The 21,957-nt window shown below is 45.7% G+C and overlaps 1 protein-coding gene across 3 annotated transcripts in view; it reads left to right on the top strand.

Annotated features, from left to right (window-relative positions):
• RERE (arginine-glutamic acid dipeptide repeats) overlaps positions 1-21,957 on the top strand; it is a 79,104-nt gene that overhangs the window by 36,581 nt on the left and 20,566 nt on the right. The gene's annotated exons all lie outside the window — the stretch shown is intronic.

Genomic DNA, 21,957 nt, shown 5'->3' with positions numbered 1-21,957 from the left:
TAAATCAAAACCAGATCGTTTTATGGCTTTAGATCAGTGGCACCAGGGACCGGTTCCGTGGACCGTGGTTTTGCATGCTGCCTGCATCCCGTGGATGGGGCTTTGCTTGTATGCGTGGCCCAGGGGTTAGAGACCCCTGGCATAGATATAGATGAACTGAAGATCAGGGGGGGGGGTTTCTCTCTCCCTCCCCAATCAGCGGTGAAATGCGCTTACCTTCGCTACCGGTTTGGGAATGTGAGTGCACGCGCCTCTTCTGTGCATGCGAAGAGCCTTCCACGCATGTGCAGAGAGTCAAAAACAGGGATGTAATGACATCCCGGTGGCTGGGCGGAGCCTCCCACCGCCGGTGCTACCGGTTTGCACGAGCCGGATAGATATGACTGGATTTCACCACTGCCCCCAACCACATCTCCTGGGAACGGCAATTCTTATTTCTTTAAAGCTGCACTCGACGACGCATTCGAGACCCTCCTGTCCCGAGGTTTGGCCCAGACCTGCAAATTTTTCCAAAATTTCACCTGCCCGGCTTTAACTGACCGGGCTTTTAAGGAGCCACAAAACTGGCTGTTTTTTTTTTTTGTTTCCCCCCCTCCCCACTTTTGCCATTTTCTATGGAAGAATTTTACTTGTCTCCAAAAATCCCAGAGACCACGTAGAATAAATAAGCCTGCTTGGAATGGGAGAGGGGGGGGGAAAAAAAAACAAAACTTCTTAAACTCTAGTTGCTTAATTCCTTGCCAGGTATTTTTGCTATGCTATTAGCGGTTTCTAAGCCCCAAAATGCATTGCTTTCCAACTCTCTTTCTCTTTCTCTCTCTAGGCATAAGAGAGTATTTTTAACATCTGAAAGAGCCTGCAGCTAGAGATAGAAGTCGTGAGAATGTTTGCTTTGTAAATCAAACTTCTCGGAATAGGCACATCTGACAGAGAGGAGTGTCTCCCTCTCTCCAGCCCTCCAGCATATGTCAAAGCCATTTTGTGTGGCTGCGGGGCAAGTTCTTGATGGGCAGGCTTTATATATAGCTTTAAACACTCCCCTCCCAGATAGATAGATAGATAGATAGATAGATAGATAGATAGATAGATAGATAGATAGATAGATAGATAGATAGATAGATAGATAGATAGATAGATAGATAGATAGATGGATGGATGGATGGATGGATGGATGATAGGAAGGTAGGTAGGTAGATTAGATAGATTAGGTAGGTAGGTAGATAGATACAGATAGAAATAGATAGATGTGTGAGAGAGATGACAGATAGATGATAGATAAATAGATGTGTGAAAGAGAAATGACAGCATAGTAGATAGATAGATAGATAGATAGATAGATAGATAGATAGATAGATAGATAGATAGAGATAGATGTGTGTAAGAGAAATGACAGAATAGATGATAGATAGATAGATAGATAGATAGATAGATAGATAGATAGATAGATAGATAGATAGACCATATTTCCTCAAAAATAAGACCCTGTCTTATATTTTCTTTGAACCCTGAAATAAGCGCTTGGCCTTATTGCCATGCTCTCAAAAACCCAATTGGGCTTATTATCAGAGGATGTCTTATTTTGGGGAAAACAGGGTAGCTATGGGGGGCCCGAAAGCCCTACTAAGCAGGTCTATACAAAAGTATGAAGGCTATTGCTTAAGGCATTGTAAGCCGCCCTGAGTCTCCGGAGAAGGGCGGCATATAAATCGAACCAATAATACTAATAAATAATAATAAACAATTAAGAGAGCTGGAAAGACACGGCCTCAATTGTGACCGTTGCTTTGAGGGGGGGGGGCGTAGGGGGGCTGTTGACCTCCACCCGGGGCGGTGAGTGCAAAGCAGGCCGTGCCTTAGAGGTTTTGCAGTCCTTTCCTTGCCAGCCTTGCTTCCTTCAACCCCCCCCCCCCAACCTCTCCACCATAAATAGCCGACCTCTTAAACTGGTGAGCGTATAATCTGGCCTTACATAATCCACCCTTTGCAATGCTTCACATGGCCTGAGGGGGACGGACGGATGGACAGACGGACGACATTAGCCAGGCAAGCTGGGCTTAAGAGACAGCCCCCCCCTTTCCTTGTCCTCCCAGCATTTCTTCCAGGAAGGTGGCTGCAAGAAAGCCTTAAATCCCTCGCCCTTGGGGGGGGGGTTGGAGCTTGAGATTTCTCGCCCTCTTTAATTTACAGAGTTCCTGGGCTCGCACAGAGTTCCAGGCACGCACGCCCAGGACGTGCCGTGCAAGCATGTCTTTTTACTGAAGCTGAAAGACTCCCCCCCCTTCTCTCTCTCTCTCTCTCTCTCTCTCTCTCTCTCTCTCTCTCTCTCTCTCTCTCTCTCTCTCTCCCCCCTCTCCTTCCAGCCTTCCTTTCGTAACTTGTATGCTTTCCTTCGCTCAGCCTCCTGATGCACCCGAAGCCGAAATTTTCCATTAGGCTGGGAAGCGGCTGCCAACATAAACAAGCCGGATTTTCTTTTCCTTCTCCCCTCCCTCGCAGCCCGCCCGCCCGCCCTGTTCCTCTGCCAGCCAGCACTGCTTCCCCTCGGTGGATATTAACAGTAGCAGGGAGGGGGTGGTACTACAGGCTATTCAAGGCTCTCTGGATGCCATGTCTGTCTGTCCGTTTCCCACCCACCTTTTTTTTTTTTTTTTACTCCCTCTTCCGATTTTGGGCCTGGCAGAATGCGCCCGCTGGTGCCTTCTCCTCATCCTGTCTGTTGCCAAAATGCAAGGAAGGTGCGGCATCTATTGGCCTGCGCCTGGATATTTTGGGGGTTTGGGGGTGGGAATTGGCATTCTCTCTTCTCTTTCTCTCGCCCTCTTTCTTTTTCTCTCTCTCTGTCTCCTCTTTTTCTTTCTCTTTCTCTCCTCTTTTTCTCTCTCTCTTCTCTCTGTGTCCCTCTTTCTCTCTCTCTCTTTCTCTTTCTCTTTATTTCTGTTGGTCTAAACTACTGGTAGTTGGCTTGTGGTCCCATCTTCCTTCCCCTGTCAAGTCAAGAACTCTGATTGCTTAGAGAGGCCTACATTTCCCAGAGTTCTTTGCAGAACTTAGTTTTGAAGACGAGCAGAAGGTCAGGCTTATTCAATGTTTCATATATATAGTCTGGGTACCCAACATTGTACTTAGGGGTTAAGAGTGTACCGTGTTTCCCCGAAAATAAGACCCTGTCTTATATTTTTTTGAATCCTGAAATAAGCTCTTGGCCTTATTGCCATGCGCTCAAAAGCTCGATTGGGCTTATTATCAGGGGATGTCTTGTTTTGGGGAAAACAGGGTAGGTAGGTAGGTAGGTAGGTAGGTAGGTAGGTAGGTAGATAATGATATAGATGGATAGAAGATAGACAGTAGATAAGATAGATAGATAGATAGATAGATAGATAGATAGATAGATATGATAGATACCGTGTTTCCCCGAAAATAAGACCCTGTCTTATATTTTTTTGAATCCTGAAATAAGCGCTTGGCCTTATTGCCATGCGCTCAAAAGCCCGATTGGGCTTATTATCAGGGGGTGTCTTATTTTGGGGAAAACAGGGTGTGTTTGAGAGAGAGAGAGAGAGAGAGAGAGAGAGCCATCAATATCCCTGCTCCTCCTGTTTTTAGAATTTTTCTCAGCTTCCCGTTCTTAATCTTTTGTGATTTTAATCTGTGTTTATAAGTATAATTTTTTTAATAGCTCTATATTTTATTACAATGTAAGCCGCCCAGAGTCTCCTCCAACTGCAAGATCGGCAGCGTATAAATTTAATAAATAAAATAAAATAAAATGTGGGGAACGCTCCCTTAAACTTCTCCACATCTACAGGCACCTGTAAAGGTTTTTGTTTTTTAAAGCGGGGATACAAGCCATATTTCCTCGGCCTTTTTGCTAGCTGGGTAGTCTGCGATTGGCCGCACCTACCCTGTGGCCATTTTGTGAGAGTGCCCGCGAAGCTCTCCATTTCCCCGGCCCCCAAAGCTAGGTTGGGCAGGGGGGGGGACTAAGAAGACGGAGCCCCATAGTCCAAATCTGCCAACGACGAGAAGCCCTCCCCCCTTCTCCTTGCCATCATGCCCACCCCCCCAAACTATAAAACCAGGATCCCGCCCACACGTTCTTTCCCGTAAACCGTAAATCACCCCCCCCCCCCAAGGTATTCATGCTGCTGGCTCTGCTTTCTAGTTAGCCCAGGAAGGCCGAAACCTCGGAAGTTTGCTTTCCATTTTGCAGGTTTCCTGTGTGTTGGAAGTTAAAATGGGATGGCCAAGGACGAAGCCCTTGATCCTGATGCCAAGCCAGCCGCTGCTAGTGAAAATTTAGGGGTGGGGGAGAGAGAAAGATACTGCCGTAGAAGGGGAAGGGGTGTCTGGCTTTCTCCCTGCGTTGTGTATTGTGTGCAAGGTCTGTGTCACACACACTCTGTCTCACGCACACACACACCTGGGCATCCCTTCCTGGCACTCACATGCCAGTGCTCGAAGTAGTTTGACCCATAACCTCGAGGACAATCATTGCGGTTTTTGGTGGTTTTGCTGGCTAAGGCCTCTCGGGATTTGCTTTAGAGGGATGGTTCCCCCCATCCTATTCCTCCCTTCCCGTTTTTTTTTTCCTCCCCATCATTTGGTTGATGGAAAAAAATCCCCTCTCCTCTCTTTTTTTTTTTTTCCTTTTCAACTTTTTTTTTTTTTTAAAGCCAGCCTTTATTTTGTAAGTTGAAAAAGGTTGGAATTGTGTTTGTAATTTGTAATCAGCGTTTGTAATTTGGTTTCATGATCTTCAAAGGTTGGTCGTCTCCTTCCTCTTCCAGCACCACCTCCTCGTCTTCTTCTTCTCCTCCTCCTCCACTTCTACCATCACCTCCTCCTCTTCTCCTCCTCCTCCTCCTCTTCTTCCTCTACCACCACCTCCTTCTCTTCTTCTTTCTCTTCCTCTACCACCACCTCCTCCTCCTCTTCTCCTCCTCTCTCCTCCTCCTTCTTCTTCCTCAACCACCACCTCCTCTTTCTCTTCCTCTACCACCACCTCTTCTTTTCCTCCCTCCTCCTCCTCCTCCTCCTTCTTCTTCCTCTACCACCACCACTTCTTTCTCTTCCTCTTCCTCTACCACCACCACCTCTTCTTCTCCTCCTCCTCCTCTTCTTCCTCTACCACTACCTCCTCTTCTTTTCCTCCCTCCTCCTCCTCCTCCTCCTTCTTCCTTTACCACCACCACTTCTTTCTCTTCCTTTTCCTCTACCACCACCTCTTCTTCTTCTCCTCCTCCTCCTCCTCTTCTTCCTCTACCACCACCTCCTCTTCTTTTCCTCCCTCCTCCTCCTCCTCCTTCTTCCTCTACCACCACCACCTCTTCCTCTACCACCACCTCCTCCTCCTCCTCTTCTTCCTCTTCCTCTACCACCACCTCCTCCTCTTCTTCTTCTCCTCCTCTTCTTCCTCCTCCTACCTCTCCCTCTTCCTCCTCATTGTGCTCCTCCTCTATTCTTCTTCCGCTCCCCCTGGTCATCCTCCTCCTCCTCCTCCGTTAAGGGCCAAGTTAGCCTTTCCTTTTTGATGCAGGCTTTATTTTTATTTTTTTTCCACCGCCCCAAGCTAAAGAGCAGGAGGATATTTATATCCTCCCCTGTTATTCCTGTCATTGATGATGACTTTATTTTTAATGTCCCCAGGCTAACAAACGAACTCACTGGCTTAAATTATGGTTATCGAGGCCTCGACAAGCCGCTTGCCGCATTGAAAACGTGGAAATGACCTCCCAACTCCAAAACGCAAAACTATTATCAGCCTAATGTCATGTTTAAGCAAAATATATCTCAGGAACCACCCCCCCACCCCAAATACTCTCTCCCTGGCTTGGAGAACGGTCGAACTCCCGAGTCACGATCAGCCTTTTCTCAGCTGGGGGACCCATATAATACTTAGGGTTGTTTCCAAAGGCCACGGGGTCTCCTATTGGGAGAACCTGAACACTCTTTCCGCCAGCTGCCAGATGATCTTTTAGGAACCTCTTACAGGTAGTCCTCGACTTATGGCTGCAATTGAGCCCTTTCCTCGACTTACAGCTACAATTGAGCAATTTCTGACGCTAAGCAAGACGATGGCATACCTGACACGGTGGTTAAGTGAACTTTGCCACCCCAGGATCTCGTGACCGTCATAAATACGAACCAGCAGTCATGCATTGTGTGACCATGGGGGGGGGGGGGAAAATGCTGCATCAGTCGTAAGTGTGGAAAAACGATCCTAAGTCGGGATTTTTTTTCCCCAGTGCTTTTGTAACTTCGAACGGTCGCTAAATGAGCCGTTGTAAGTCGAGGACCATCTGTACTGCGCTCTTCCAGCTGCTTCGACCCGTTGAGATGTCTCTCAGTTCTAGATGTTGATCTCTAGCTCAAAAGAGCCTTGATAGGACAGGGGTTTAGTGCACCCTGTTATTAACACAGCTGCCTGCAATTTCTGCTGGTTCGAATCTCTCCAAGGCTCAAGGTTGACTCAGTCTTCCATCCTTTCTAAGGTAGGTGAAATGAGGACCCAGTTTGTGGGGGCAATAAGCTGACTTTGTATAAATATATACAAAAGTATGAAGGCTATTGCTTCACGCATTGTAAGCCGCCCTGAGTCTCCGGAGAAGGGTGGCATATAAATCAAATTTAAAAAAAAAAAAACAAAAAACGAGGGAATCCGAGGGACCCCTTTGCTTTTAAAAAAAAATATATCCGGTTTTAAACGTGGAAATAACAACAAAACGCAAACTATATCAGCCTAATGTAATTTTAAAACAAATAGACCCATTGGAAGAAGGAATCCGATGCAAGAGCTTTGGGAGGAGAGGCACAATCCGTTTACAGGATAACAAGAGTCGGAAGGGACCTTGGAGGTCTTTTAGTCCAACCCCCTGATCAAGCAGGAAACCCTATACCAGTGATGGCGAACCTTTTAGACATCGAGTGCCCAAACTGAAAGGTGCGTGTGATTAGAATAGCAGTGACAGCATAAAGAAGAAAAGTGAAAGAGGTAGAAAAAACGAGATATACAAAAGTGATCCCCATAGAAAAAAACGAGATATACAAAAATGATCCCCATGTCGGTTAATCCTTAGCTGGGTAACCTTTAGCATGAATGACGGCCTTACAACCTCTTCCCATGGAGGGAACCAAGCCTTTGAGTTCTGCAGCTGTTCTAATGTGAAACCAAGATGGAAGGATGGCTTCTATTAACTGGGTTTTATTGCGGGGATGCTTCAGACTAACATGTTTCTTTAGTCGGTTCCTGAGATTTTCAATTGGGTGAAGGTCTGGGCCGTTCCAGCAGTGGAATAGGATTATCTTGAAACTCCAAAATAAAAGTGGTGTTATTAGCCATCCAACCTCAAAAATATACTTTTCCCAAAAGGTTCTCACAATTTTGGCCACTACTGTAACAGTCCTTCCACCTTGCTGATGTCCCTCCTCTTTCCTTCCACCTTTCCGAGCATTATGGACGTCTGCAGAGAGCTTGGTCTTCCTCCTCCTCCTCTTCTTCATTTATTTATTTATTTATTGGTTCGATTTATATGCCGCCCTTCTCCGGAGACTCAGGGCGGCTTACAATGCGTTAAGCAATAGCCTTCATACTTTTGTATCCTGTCTCGGCCTGCCTTAGTCCTAGTTTTAGTTTCTTCCTCCTTCCTGGAGTCTAACCGTAACATCTCAGGTGTTCCCCATTTCAGGTAATTCAAAAGAGATTCTGATGGGGTAGAATCCCTCGTCCTTGTGTAGACAAGCTGTGGTGAAACCTTCTTGCTTTCTTGGAGTGTGGTTCAATCATTTCCTCTTTGTCGACCACCCAGGAAATCGGGAGATCCAGGCGTAAAGATTTATCGGTAAGCCTTAAGCTCTCCGCAAGAATCTGAACCACTAACAGCCAAGGGAAATTAGCGGGAGATAAAGGAAGAAGGAATTCAAGGTGGACTTAGATCTCTCATGACGAGAAGGCACTTGTGAATAATGACTCTCTTGACTCCTCCCTCCCTCCCTCAGACTCAACTTGGTCATCTCCTAAACTCTTACCCTGTCCACCAGCCCACGGCATTTGTAGAAGACGGTTAGCCTTTCTCAAGAGCTATGCCCCGTACGCAGCTGTCCTCTTTATTGCCAGCATATAATGATGACTATCCTTCAAAAAGCTCCATCCTTGGCTTCACATAATACCAGGCTTTGCGATTGCTTCTTCCTACGGCCGGACTCCCCTCCCCTCCCCCCCATCTTCCAAGATCAGAAATACCCACAAATAAAACCTCTCGGAGCTTAATTCATTAGCTTTCTTTGCAGGGCACCGGTTCCTGACCAAGGACACACAATACGTTTGCGGGTTTCCTTGTTAGATTTATTATTATTTTTTTCATCATCTTCTAACGGCCGGCGAGGGATGGAAGACCAAGCGAGCGAGCGTGAGATTTAAGGATTTTATTGATCTGTCAAGTCCCAGGGCCTGCTATTATCGGGTGCCATTTGATGTGCCGGATATTTCCTTCCCTGCTTCAGAAGTGAATTCTTGGGTTGCCAGGCTTTTCAAGTTTATTTTAAAAAAAAAAAAAAGAAAAAAAAAACAGAGCGTAAAAGAAAAACAACACCGGGCATCAAAAGAAGGACCCCGGTGTTAACGCTCTCATCTGCCTCTTTGGATTTATTTGCTGTTTAGAGGACTTGGAAGAGAAATCTGATCTGCTTCGCCTTTTATCTCCCGAAGCTTTTAACTAGAGCCCAGAGGCTAATTTCTTCAGAGCAGGAATGAAAACCAACTTGCGAAGGATTGGTTGTGTTTACCGTGATCATTGCCAAATTGAATGGCTTCCTTGGAAATCTGGAAAGATTCAGTTCTAGGTAAAAACGTGGAGAGACGAGACAAAGTTGTGTATCTTTAGGTCCACCAGAAGCTCCAGATGGCACGTAAAGCATTTCCTACACCCCTTTTATCTCCTCGGCAATAGCCAGCGCATGAGATAACCAGCTAACAGTATAAACATCTGGAGAAAGAAGGCACGGAATTGCAACGGGGAGGAGGAGCAAGATTTAGGCAAAGTGGGAGGGGAATCTATTGTGTCTTGTGCTTTTAGAGGATTGATCTTTCTGGTGTATCCCGAAGATCGTATTTTTCCAGCTTTCCCCGTGCATATAAGGAAGACAAGAATACCGTAAAGGTAAAGGTTCCCCTCGCGCATATGTGTTGGTCGTTCCCGACTCTAGGGGGCGGTGCTCCTCTCCGTTTCAAAACCAAAGAGTCAGCGCTGTCCGAAGACATCTCCATGGTCATGTGGCTGGCATGACTCAATGCCAAAGGTGCACAGAACGCTGTTCCCTTCCCACCAAAGGTGGTCCCTGTTTTTCTACTTGCATTTTTTAACGTGCTTTCGAACTGCTAGGTTGGCAGAAGCTGGGACAAGTCATGGGAGCTCACCCCGTTCCACGGTGCTAGGGATTCGAACCGCTGAACTGCCGACCTTTCAGTCGACAAGCTCAGTTTCTTAGCCACTAAACCACCACATCCATCCATCCATCCATATATACGTATACGTATACATATACATATATAGATATACACACACACACACACACACACACACACACACACACACACATATATATATATATATATATATATTGTATATTGTATATCCTTCACTCTTCATTCTTCTTCCTTCCCCTCTTCCCTTATTTTTCCTTCCTTGCTCTCTTCCCATCTTTCTTTCTTTTTCTTTGTCTCTTTCCCTTTCTCCTTTCCTGTCCCTTCTTGCATGCTCAAATGCAAAAGGGGAAACATTTCTCCTTTTTGTTTTTAGTTTGATTTGATAGCCTTCTGTCAGCGAAAACGGCGCTCAGGGAGCGGGCACACGGCCAGATCTAAGCACCTCTGATAACACCCCTGATATAGACGAATCCTTGATTCCCTCCCAAAGTGGCACAGCCAGGGGAATTTCCACAGGGCATCCCCTTCCTTCAGATGACAATCGTGGTGTGAAGGTTTCCATGTTATTCCTCTAGCAGGAAACAGCGTTTCCGGTCTGCCGATCCTTTGTACCTATTGATTGGTTGAGTGTCAGAGTTCCAAGTAACATCCTCAACGAAAGAAAACTCCAAGGCTTGAGTTTCCTCAAAGCTACAATTTATTAGAGACCTCTAATAATGTCTCTACATTTAATAATGACATCTAATAATGTCTCGGTATGACATCATATTGGCACATCTGGGAAAACCGGAATCTGAAAGTTTCCAGGTTTTCCCCACCCAAAGGAAAGTCCAAATCCCCACCCAACCCCCACATGCCCATCACATGGTCCAATCAAGCATCGTTTCCACCAGAGATGCCTCCCAGTTCCAGCCTTCCAGGCACAGGGCAAGGTGGCCTTGACTTCTTGAGAAAGGAATGTTCTTATGACTGTATAACACCCATGCTCCATACAATCCCCCTCCCAATTTCCCACAGTAGTAAACGCGGCAGGTCTGAAGGCAGGTCTAAATACAAAAGATGGCTTCCTGGTCTGACATTGAGCGTCATCCCGTTAGTACTAATTACCTGCAAAGGTCTTGAAGGCTGACTCTTGACACCTTCCTTCTTTGCCGGAGATGCCCATGCCATGCTGGCTAGACAGACAAATGATTGTTTGTCGCAGCAGCCCCAGACTCGTCTTCAGAGAGCCGTTGTGTGTGCGTTAACTAAAGCCCTTCGATTAGGCAACAGACCTTCACGAGAAGTTTATTTGAGGTCACCTCTCTCTTCCCACGCCTCCCTTTCAACTCTCCTTGAACCCACCCCATCCATCCTTGACAAGGGAATCTCAGCTTTTTATCCCAAAGTTGGTCTTCTGTTGAGTGACCCAAATCTTGTGTTCCAATATCTAAGGGGCTGTCAACCTATTCTCCAAAGCCACCTGACGACAGGACAAAAAGCAATGGATGGAAACTACGGTGTTTCCCCCAAAATAAGACCAGGTCATATATTAATTTTTGCTTCAAAACGTGCATTATGGCTTATTTTCCGGTTAGGTCTTATTTTGGGGAAAATACAGTACTAAATGTCTCCGTCTGCTGACGATCTAAACTGGGACTTATTTTGGGGGTAGGGCTTATATTACGAGCATCCTGAAAAATCATGCTAGGCTTTGTTTTCCAGTTAGGTCTTATTTTGCGGAAAATACAGTACTAAACGTCTCCGTCTGCTGACGATCTTAACTGGAGCTTATTTTGGAGGTAGGACTTATATTACGAGCATCCTGAAAAATCATGCTAGGCCTTGTTTTCAAGTTAGGTCTTATTTTGGGGGCAATACAGTACTAAATGCCTCAGTCTGCTGACGATCTTAACTGGAGCTTATTTTGGGGGTAGGGCTTATATTACGAGCATCCTGACAAACCATGCTAGGGCTTATTTTCCAGTTGGGTCTTATTTTGGGGGAAGTACGGTACTAAACGCTTCCGTCTGCTGACAGTCTAAACTGGGGCTTATTTTTGATGGTAGGGCTTATATTACGAGCATCCTGAAAAATCATCCTAGGGCTTATTTTCTGGTTGAGGCTTATTTTCGGGGAAACAGGGTAACCACGGAGAGAAGCAACCTAGAATTAAGGAGTAATTTCCTGACGGCGAGAACAATTAACCCGTGGAACAGCTTGCCTCCAGAAGTTGTGGACGCTCCATCACTGGAGGCTTTTAAGAACAGATTTGGACAAATCTGGTCTGAAAAAGGTATAGGGTTTCCTGCTCGAGCAGAGGGTCGGACTAGAAGATCTCCAAGGTCCCTTCCGACTCTGCTATTCTCCTCTTCTCACATCATCTTGGGCCCTTCCTCTGCCTCTCAACATCTTGATGGAATCCATCCCCATTTCCACCCCTTAGCCAAGGTGCGAAGCCAGCCATTAAACATCATCTTTGAAGGCACGGTGTCCTCCTCCTCCTCCTCCTGTAGGCTATCTTGGAAGACAACAGAAAAGGTCTTTTCAAGTTCAGCCTTGGAGAAGTCCTGGTTTTTTTACCCCCCCCCCCAACTGCCAAGACTTCAAAGGGAGATAAAGTGGAGGCCGTCTCAAGATAAGGCTGAACGGGGAACATTAGGAGTCAACCTCGGCCGAAGACGGATTGACGATTTGGGCGAAAAAGCTTGTTTTGTCTGCACGGACGGGTTGGGAGCCCGCTTTATCGTTGTTTGAGAGACGGGCTAATGCTCCTTGTTCCTTATTTTGGTTTGCGGCTGTCCGTCGTCGTCCTTAGAAGCTCCCCCCCTCCCCCTTCTGCTTCGAGGCTTTTGATGTGGTGTTTTCGCTCATCAGACACACCGTGTCAACCAGAGAATTAGCCAGCAAGCTCTTTTGTCGCAACACAAAAATTCTTTTTCTTTTTTCTTTCTTTTTTTTTTTTTTCCAGTTGACTGTCTTCTCATCTCTTTTCCCCTATTATGGCAAATTGTTATAAAATTGGAATCTGCCTGCCCTTCCAACCTTCTGCCGGGGCATCTCACGTGACCTCATCTAAGGACTCTTCTCTCCGGAAAAAGGCTGGGATGGATGGTAGCTATGGCAACTGCGCCACAATTTAGTTACCGGTATTAAAAAAAAAGAAAAAGAAAATAAGACAGAATATATCTCATCTTCGGTTTTATTTACTTCGCCTTCTCCCCCCCCCCCTCTCGTGCGTCCGTCTCCCGTCCCCCGGTTGCGCTGTTGGACATTATCCTGGGATTGAAATGCTCAATTTAAGGAGGCCGGCCTCGTGCGTGTAAACCCCGTAGTAGCTAAAAGGGGGGTGCCGGATCTGCATTTAGACAGTGGATCCCTACATGATGGAGAAGATCTCAAAAAGCTGCGATCCTTAGTCAGGGATCGATCCAGAAATATACCTTTGAGCTGTTCGTTAGACCTCTGGAGAGCCACCGGTGCAGAAAACGTGGCCTTCAGCTGAACCAAAATGCAGCTTTGGAGTTTTCCATAGAAGTGGGAAATATCATGCTTCTAGTCCACATGGATAAGCAATGAAAAGTATGCAGCGAAAAAGGTTCTTTCTGCTTAAAGGTGGTGAGAGTTGATCTTGGCACAGTTCGCAGGAGCAGAATTCATGATGGGAGAGGGGTCCTTGTTGCTTTCTGAGCCAGAAGTTTCATTACCCAACTAGGTAACATCATCAGCATTAGTAAGGAACGGGGTTTGCTCCCAGTTTATATTCCGGGGTGGTTTATTCAGTTTTCATCCATTATTATTCCTTGTCTGGCCTTCGGGTGCTTTGGAGAATAGCTTGCCCCTCCCCCCCTTCCTCTCTGTGGCAGACCCTCAAATATTGGAAGACTCCGTCACTAAGCGTTGCAGTCATTAAATGAGTTGCTCCTGATTTTAAAACACACACACACACACACAGTCATTAAGCAAACTCAGGTTCCCCCATTGACTTAGCTTGTGAAGGTTTCCCATGGCGGCCACATGACCCCTGACCCTGCCTCCATTGCAAACACATGACTGTTGCCCATCACACGAATTTTGGTCACAGGACCCCCGATGGTCGTAAATGCGAGGACTGGTCACGAGTCTCCTTTTTTAACATCATCGTAGTGCAGAGGTGAGCAAATGTGGCCCGTTTACAACCTGTGGACTTCAACTCCCAGAATTCCTGAGACAGCCAAGCTGTCTCAGGAATTCTGGGAGTTGAAGTCCACGGGTTGTAAAAGGACCACCCCTGTCTTAGTGTCATTAAATGGTCATTAAACAGAGAGGATTACCTAGACATGATGTAACAGGCTGAACTGCCAACCTTACGGTCCTTTAAGGACAGTAAAAACGGAGGCAGTTTTTTTTTTAATTGATTTTTTAAAATTAATTACATTTATTAGTGCTTAATGAACATCGTGTTGTCTGGGTATTTAGTTTGCTTAACAATACATACTACATTCTGAATCTCCTCCACCACCCCTTTTTCTCCAACCATTGATAAAACAGATTCCATGTTTGATAACATTCCGTATCTACTTTCTGTTTAATGTCTCAATGTCAAATCTTTCCATTTCAAGGCAAACTCTAGTATTTTTTTTTTTTTTTTAATTTCTTCATCTCGCGGTGTTTCTTCATTTTTTTTGTTTCTGGCGCACATTTGCGTGTGAAGACTAGCAGGCCGGTGTGCATGCGTGCACCAGGAAGATGACCTTTCAGTTTCCAGCGCACACATGCACACCGGCCAGCTGGTCTGTGCATGCGCATGCGTGCCAGAAGACCAGTGCGCATTCACACGCCAGAAACCGGAAGCTGTTCTGGTTTCCGGCACTCACGCACGTGAAGACCAGCTGGCCGGCGCACTGGAATCTGGAAGAGCAACGGGCGATGGCTCGCGTGTCCGGAGAGATGGTTGTGCGTGCCACTTGCGGCACACGTGCCATAGGTTCGCCATCACATATACATATACATATACATATACATATACATATACATATACATATACATATACATATACATATACATATATATATATATTAGCTTACAACATCTGGAATCTGCCCTGGTGACTAGCTCTCCGGCGTGGAGAGGTGGTCGCGGAGAGGTGGTCCAGGGAATCTCCTAAAGATTCACACCCCGTTTCGTATCAAAGGCTTTCCGAACGAACGAACAACAAGAAGAAAAACCCGCCACTGATTTACAACTTGGAGTAAGTGTTTATTATGACAAGCATAATCTAGTTTTAATTAGCAAGGTGCCTCGCAGTATGTTGCTTGCAATTTCTCTCCCTCCCCTTCCCATAATGAATGTCTCTCTTTCCCACCCACCCCCCCGCCCAATAACTTACAGCTTTGTTTTTAGTGTCGCTGAATTATAAAGACTGGAGTTTAGGGTGGCCGACAGAAAGCCTTAAGACACAATTAGAGGGGGGGGCAGACCACGGAGGGAGAGCTTACAAGCCGCCCCACTGCTTTTTTAACCGGAGTGGGGGGGGGGACACATGAGGGGGGGGGGGATGGATGGACCAAATCGTTTAACAAACCGATCGTCCCGCGCTCCTGGCTGCCGTTCTCCAAAACAAAGATCTCATTTTTTGTCCCCAATTGTATTATGCTAGATAATCCCATTGCTCCAGTAAAAAAAAAAAAAAAAATAAGATTGAACGAAGCTTTCTCTCCCCCCACCACCTTCTCTGACAGCCATTAGCTGCCCTACATGAAAAAGAAGGGGGGGGGGGTTGAAGCATTTTCTCTTAACAGTCTCCCCCTCCCCTCTCCCCTCTCCAAATGGATTTCCCTCCATCCTCTGTCATTCAATTATCACCTTGGGAAAAACACAGACACAGAGATGTAACCGATGATCCCTTTTTTAAAAACAGCCCTGCCGTCTTTTCTCCCTCCGCCCCTCCCCGCCCCCACCCTGGCCCCTCTCTACCCATCATTAAATGTAACACTGCCAGCCTACATTATATAGGCTGACCCTGACGAGCTGCCACTTTGATGCCGCAGCGCCCGAGATAATAAGATTGCACAAACCAGGAAGGGCAGAGAGAGAGAGAAAGGAGAGAGAGAGGGAAAAGAAACCCGTTCACCTCCTAAAACGAGAATCAAAATCCCTCCCTTGGCAAACCTGAGATTGGGCTTTTAATCTGGAACCCCCTGTTGATAGGATAGGATAGGATAGGATAGGATAGGATAGGATAGGATAGGATAGGATAGGATAGGATAGGATAGGATAGGATAATAGAATGAATAGAATAGAATAGAATAGAATAGAATAGAATAGAATAGAATAGAATAGAATAGAATAGAATAGAATAGAATAGAATAGAATTCTTTATTGGTCAAGTGTGATTGGGCACACAAGGAATTTGTCTTCGGTGCATAAGCTCTCAGTGTACATAAAAAATACATTCATCAAGAATCATAACAAACAACGCTTAGTGATTTTATTTATTTATTTATTTATTGTCATATTTATATGCCGCCCATCTCCCGAGGGACTCGGGGCGGCTCACAGAATAAAACAACCCAACAATAAATAGAATTAAAATGTTAAAATCCGAATTAAAAACCCCAAATCCCCCAAATTAAAAAGCACAGCAGATCGGGGTGATAGTCATAGGATACTAAATAAGCAATCAAAATCATAGAATAGAATACCGATAGAAATTAGAAGGATAGGATAGGACAGGACAGGACAGGACAGGACAGGACAGGACAGAATAGGAATACAGAAAGAATAGAATAGAATAGAATAGAATAGAATAGAATAGAATAGAATAGAATAGAATAGAATAGAATAGAATAGAATAGAATAGAATAGAATAGAATAGAAAAGAAAATAGGATAGACAGAATAGAAAATAGCATAGACAGAATAGAATAAGAGAAGAGAAAAGAAGAAGAGAAGAGAATTCTTTATTGGTCAAGTGTGATTGGACACAAGGAATTTGTCTTCGGTGCATAAGCTCTCAGTGTACATAAAAAATACATTCATCAAGAATCATAACAAACAACACTTAGGGTTAGTCCTAGGATACTAAATAAGCAATCAGAATCAAACTAGGAAACTAAATAAAACAATATAAATTGTAAAGTTACGAGCAACAAGGTTAGAGTCATAAGTGGGAGGAGATAGATAATAGGAAGGATGAGAAGAATAATGGTAATACGGTCTTAGTAAATAGCTTGACAGTGTTGTGGGAATGAGTTGTTTAGCAGAGCAATGGCACGCGGGGAAGAAACTGTGTCCTTGTGTCTAGTTGTTCTGGTGTGCGATGCTCTATAATGTCGTTTTAGCAAATTTTAGCAAAGCCAAAGGGGAAGTCATCATCCCACTTCGCCTAACAGGAGGTGGAGAAGAAACAAAAAAAGAGGATTTTGCAAATACTTCGCAGAGGAATTGAGCCATTCGGTGTTAAAAGTCACCGCTGTGAGGTGGGGGAAACTACAAATCCTTTCAGTACATTTTCAGAAGGTGACAGACCACCTAATTGGTGAGAAAGCTTTGGCCTCTCGTTCAAATCATCTAGGTTTGAATTAAACCAACATCCGGGGAATTGGGCCGGTAATTTTTGGACGCGCAAGCCTCATCGTCCGTCATACCGAAAAGATCCAAAGACCCGGATTCGCCACTTGAAAACTCCATGGCGCAAAGTTATGCCGATTGAGATAGGAACAAACCTTGTTTATTTAGCGTTGCCGGAAGGGCAGCACGCCTGCGTGGTCGATCCCCCGTTTTCATCTTTTCAATTTGGTGCTTCTAAATTACTTTTTAAAATAATAATAATAATAATAATTCCCTGTTCTGGTTTGCATTAGTCATTCTTTCTCTTCTCCCTTCCTGTCATACGGCTGGTCTTTTTCTGGCTTGTGTGTAAATATAGCACAGCTGGTTGTCGCTAATTTTAGCAAACATATTTCAAACCTCCTTTTGCTCCAAGTTCAGGCACGTAATGCTGTGTTCTGCCATTAGGGGGCAGTGTCGCCCACAAGGCCCAGCATCTTTCTTCCAAAACAGCCTTAAAAATCTTCTTTTATCAGAGCCGAAAATCCGACTTTTCATCCATGTCTCCAAAGGAAAAAAATCGGTATTTATTTATTTACTTCTTCGTTTGAATTTTGAAAGCATCTGGAGTGACTGTTGCCGGAAGCGGGTTTATCCCACGCTGCCCAGACTCACTTCGGGGCAGATGGGCGGCCATGTAAATGTGAGAAAACAACTAAATAGAAACAAAAAAAGTAGTAGGAAATTAAAGCTATAGCTTGCTGGGGAATAGGGCAGGCTCCATCCCAGGACATCCTTACTTAAAAACTTTCCATAGTAGTGCCTGTACCGATGGCAACGGTGTGCAGCGGCAGCCAAAAAAAGCCAAGGCAATTCTAAATTGCATTACTAAAGGGAGTCAATCAAGATCAAGGGAGGTACTAATACCACTCTACAAAGCCTTAGTAAGACCTCACCTAGAGTATTGCATCCAGTTTTGGTCACCACACTATAAAAAAGATGTTGAGACTCTAGAAAGAGTGCAGAGAAGATGATTAGGGGACTGGAGGCTAAAACATAAGAAGAACGGTTGCAGGAACTGGGCATGGCTGGTCTAGTGAAGAGAAGGACCAGGGGAGACACGAGAGCAGGTTTCCAATATTTGAGGGGCTGCCACAGAGAGGAAGGGGTCAAGCGATTTTCCAAAGCACCCGAAGGCCAGACAAGGAACAATGGATGGAAACTGATCAAGGAGAGATTCAACCTGGAAATAAGGAGACATTTTCTGACAGTGAGAACAATCAACCCATGGAACAGAAGTTGCCTTCGGAAATTGTGGGAGCTTCATCACTGGAGGCTTTCAAGAATAGACAGACTGCCATTTTGTCAGAAATGGTGTGGGGTCTCCTGCTTGGATGGAGGGTTGGACTAGATGACCTGCAAGGTCCCTTCCAACTCTGTATAATCTGTTAATCTGAAAGGATATCACCTGTGGTACAGTCAACAGGTAAAACGCATCACTAGGCACACACAAGGTGTTTCTCAACTGTGGATGGGCTTCTACTCCCAGAATCCCCCAGCCAGCCAGCATTAAAAGCTAGCTTGGCTTCAGATCACATCTTTACATTTTAAAGGGATCACCTGAGATACAGAGATTTAGAGGGGCACCCAAAAATGCTTCTCTCCCCCCCCCCCCCACGAGCCAACTGGACTTTGTTTTTCCTTGAAGACCTTTCGCTTCTCACCCAAGAAGCTCCTTCAGTTCTGACTGAAGGGTGGAGAATGGAAGGATTTATATTCCATTCTCCAGCCTTCTGTCAGAACCGAGGAAGCTTCTTGAATGAGAAGCGAAACGTCTTCAAGGGGGGGGGGAAGTCCACGCCTCTTGGCGGGTGGGAGGAGAAAAGCACCTTTGGGACAACTATAACATGTATGACCAAGTATCTCCATAGATGTTGAGATCCGTCTCTATTTGGGCCTGGACATTTTAGGAGCAGAACAGGTCTTAGGAGGGGGGGGGAGCAAGGGAGATCAGCCAGACGGACGGTGGGCTTCTGTGCCGCCAAAGAACAGGCCCCGCTGGCTAATTTACAAAGCGGCCCCCCCTTTGTACCCAGGGCCTCCCTTTGATCCACAACTCCTTGCATTAATGTTTCGGGTGGCTTTTGTCCCCTGGATTTATGCACGAGGGGTGAGCCGTGTCGGCGGGCACACGCAGTGCGTGTTTGATTGATGTTCCCTTGGCTTGACTCACGGGGGGGGGGTGTTTCCCCGTCTGCCGCTTCCCAAAAGCTTCCTTGATGGGTCCTTTGTCTGCACGGCAGTCCCCTACCACCCAGGAACCCTATAATCCTCCCGGATTTACTCTTATTCCAGCATTTAATTCCTTAGCCAGACACAATCGCCATTAAGGGAGCAGGTTGGGCCTGATTGCACCCTCCCAAGACCGAGTTTTCAAACCTGCCTTTCCTGGCTTGTCTCCGGTTTCTTCGCCCGGCATTGGCCTAAACCTTCATTTTGGCATCTATGAATGTTAGCTACCCAGAGGAGACCCAACCTGGCAGTTGGGGTTGAGGTTTGCGGAGTTGGTTAGATCAGAGAGAGAGAGAGAAAGACAGAGACAGAGAGAAACAGAGAGAGAGAGAAAGACAGAAAGAGAAAGAGAGAAAGATACACAGAGAAAGAGACAGAGAGAAAGAGACAGAGAGAAACAGAGAGACAGATAAAGAGAGGGAGAGAGAGAAAAAGACAGAGACAGAGAGAAACAGAGAGAGAAACAGAGAGAGAGAAAGACAGAAAGAGAGAGAAAGACACACAGCGAGACAGAGAGAGACAGACAGATAAAGAGAGGGAGAGAGAGAGAAAGACAGAGACAGAGAAACAGAGAGAGAGAGAGAGACAGAGACAGAGAGAGAAAGAGAGAAAGACACAGAGACAGAGAGAAACAGAGAGACAGATAAAGAGAGGGAGAGACAGAAACAGAGAGAGAGAGAGAGACACACACAGAGAGAGAGAAACAGAGAGAGAGAAAGAGAAAGACACACAGAAAGAGACAGAGAAACAGAGAGAGACAGATAAAGAGAGGGAGAGAGAGAGAAAGAGAAAGACAGAGACAGATAAAGACAGGGAGAAAGACAGAGAGAGAGGGAGGGAGGGAGACAGAGAAAGAAAGAGAGAGAGAGAGACACATACGCACCCTCTTGTGGGCAATTGGAGGCAGTGTCCCTTCCGATTTGTCAGCTTCTGAGAAGTCAGTTAGGAACACACACACACACACACACACACACACACACACACACACACACACACACACGGAGTTGAAATCCATCCACCAGGCTTTAAAACTCCCCATTACACCTGCTCTCTCGTTCCAATCCGATATTCTGAACCCGAGCCAGATTCATTACGCTGCGGGATTACTGCCGATTTCTCCTGGTGGGCCCTTTGATTGCCTAATTATCCGAACATCCGTACGTGAAGATTTCAAAAAAAAAAAAAAAAGTAAATAAATAAATAAAATAAATAGATCGTCTTCTTACGGCTTTCCTATTGTGGGAAGAGCTTTGAGCAGGAGATCATAGAACTGGATTTTTATTTATTTTTTCAATCCCAGGTTATCAGCTGCCGCTCCCTTTCCCCTCCCCTCTTTTTAATTATCTAATTTTAGCTATTTTTAAGGCTTTTAATTCATGCGAAGGATTAAACTTGAGGGACCGGGGACGTTAACTTTTTTCTCGTGCTGGGAATGCCAGCCGTTCAAACCCATCAATATGAACCAAAGGTGTTTTTTCAGGAGCCCACTTGATTTCTTTCTTTTTGCTTTGAATCCTTCCATTATTCCCCACCATCCAGTCAGAGCTCAAGAAGCTCCTTGGATGAGAAGCAAAATGTCTTCAAAGAAAAAAAAAATAGAAAGTCCAGTGGCCTCTTGGAAAAAACAAGCGCCTTTGGGACAACCATAACCTGGATGACTGAATAACATTGTAACTACGTAGTACGATGGACTTGCAGGGCCGGTGCAACGTGTAACATGTTCACACGGGTACAATAGGACTGAGTGTTTTGTTAATACGATTTATTGAGTTAGGGATTTTCTGTCTTCACTGTGAGTTGTATTGTAATGGGGGGTGTGCACTGAGGGAGCTCAACCGATCTCATTGTACATATGTTGTGCACTGAGAATAAAGATTTGAAATTGAAATTTCAAAATTGAAAATCTCTACAGACTTTCGGTGGGTACGGAAATGCAACTTCGAAAAGGAGAGCAGAACGTGGCCTACCCTCTGAGGCAGGGGGTGTCAAACTCGGTTTCATTGAGGGCCGCATCAAGGTTGTGTTCGACCTGGGGGGGGAGGGGGGCAGCTTGACGTCACGCATGTCGGAGGTACGTGTGGTGGTAGCAAAAAAACAGACTCCTGAGCTCCGTTTCCAGCTGTGACGGCCTCCTGCAACCCTCTACCAGTGAAAACAGAGCTGGTGTCAGCGTCTCAGAACTGACATAGAAAAGGGAGGAGAAGCCTGAACTTTTGCCTGCTAAATCCCTTTGAAGATTCGGTCTCCTCGGAGATGGGGAGGGGGGAGACATTCCTGTGACCTGACGAAGAAAGGAATCAGGAAAGTGACTTGGAAGATAGCCAATGAGAAGCAGAGAATTGGGGATCGGAAAGGGAGGGATTGGGGGGCAAGGGTCAGTACTGACCGCGATGAGTCAGGATCAGATTGCTGTGCTCGAATAAAGAGAAAATTTCCTTAAAAATCAGCGGTTTGGGAGTTCATTTATTTTGAGATAGCATCGAAACCTGACAGCTGGGGGGGTGGAGGCAGCCCTCCCGAGCTACATTTTCACTGGCAGAGGCATCCCGGGCCAGTCCCTCTCTGCTTCCAGGGTGGCACCTTGGGCCAGGATCTAAGCATCCCACGGGACCAGATCCATCCCATGGGCCTTGACACACCCCTGTTCCAAGGCAAAAGTTAGAATAAGAGATAGAAATAAGAGAAGGGGGAATATCGGTGTATACATTTTTATACAATAAAATAAAAGCAGTAACA

The sequence above is a fragment of the Pituophis catenifer genome, unplaced genomic scaffold (genome assembly GCF_029215685.1).
Source record: "Pituophis catenifer annectens isolate HBS135680 unplaced genomic scaffold, rPitCat1.0.hap2 SCAF_18, whole genome shotgun sequence".
NCBI lineage: Eukaryota > Metazoa > Chordata > Lepidosauria > Squamata > Colubridae > Pituophis > Pituophis catenifer.
Note: the sequence above shows the minus strand (reverse complement) of the source record. Positions and strands in the feature narration are given on the sequence as shown.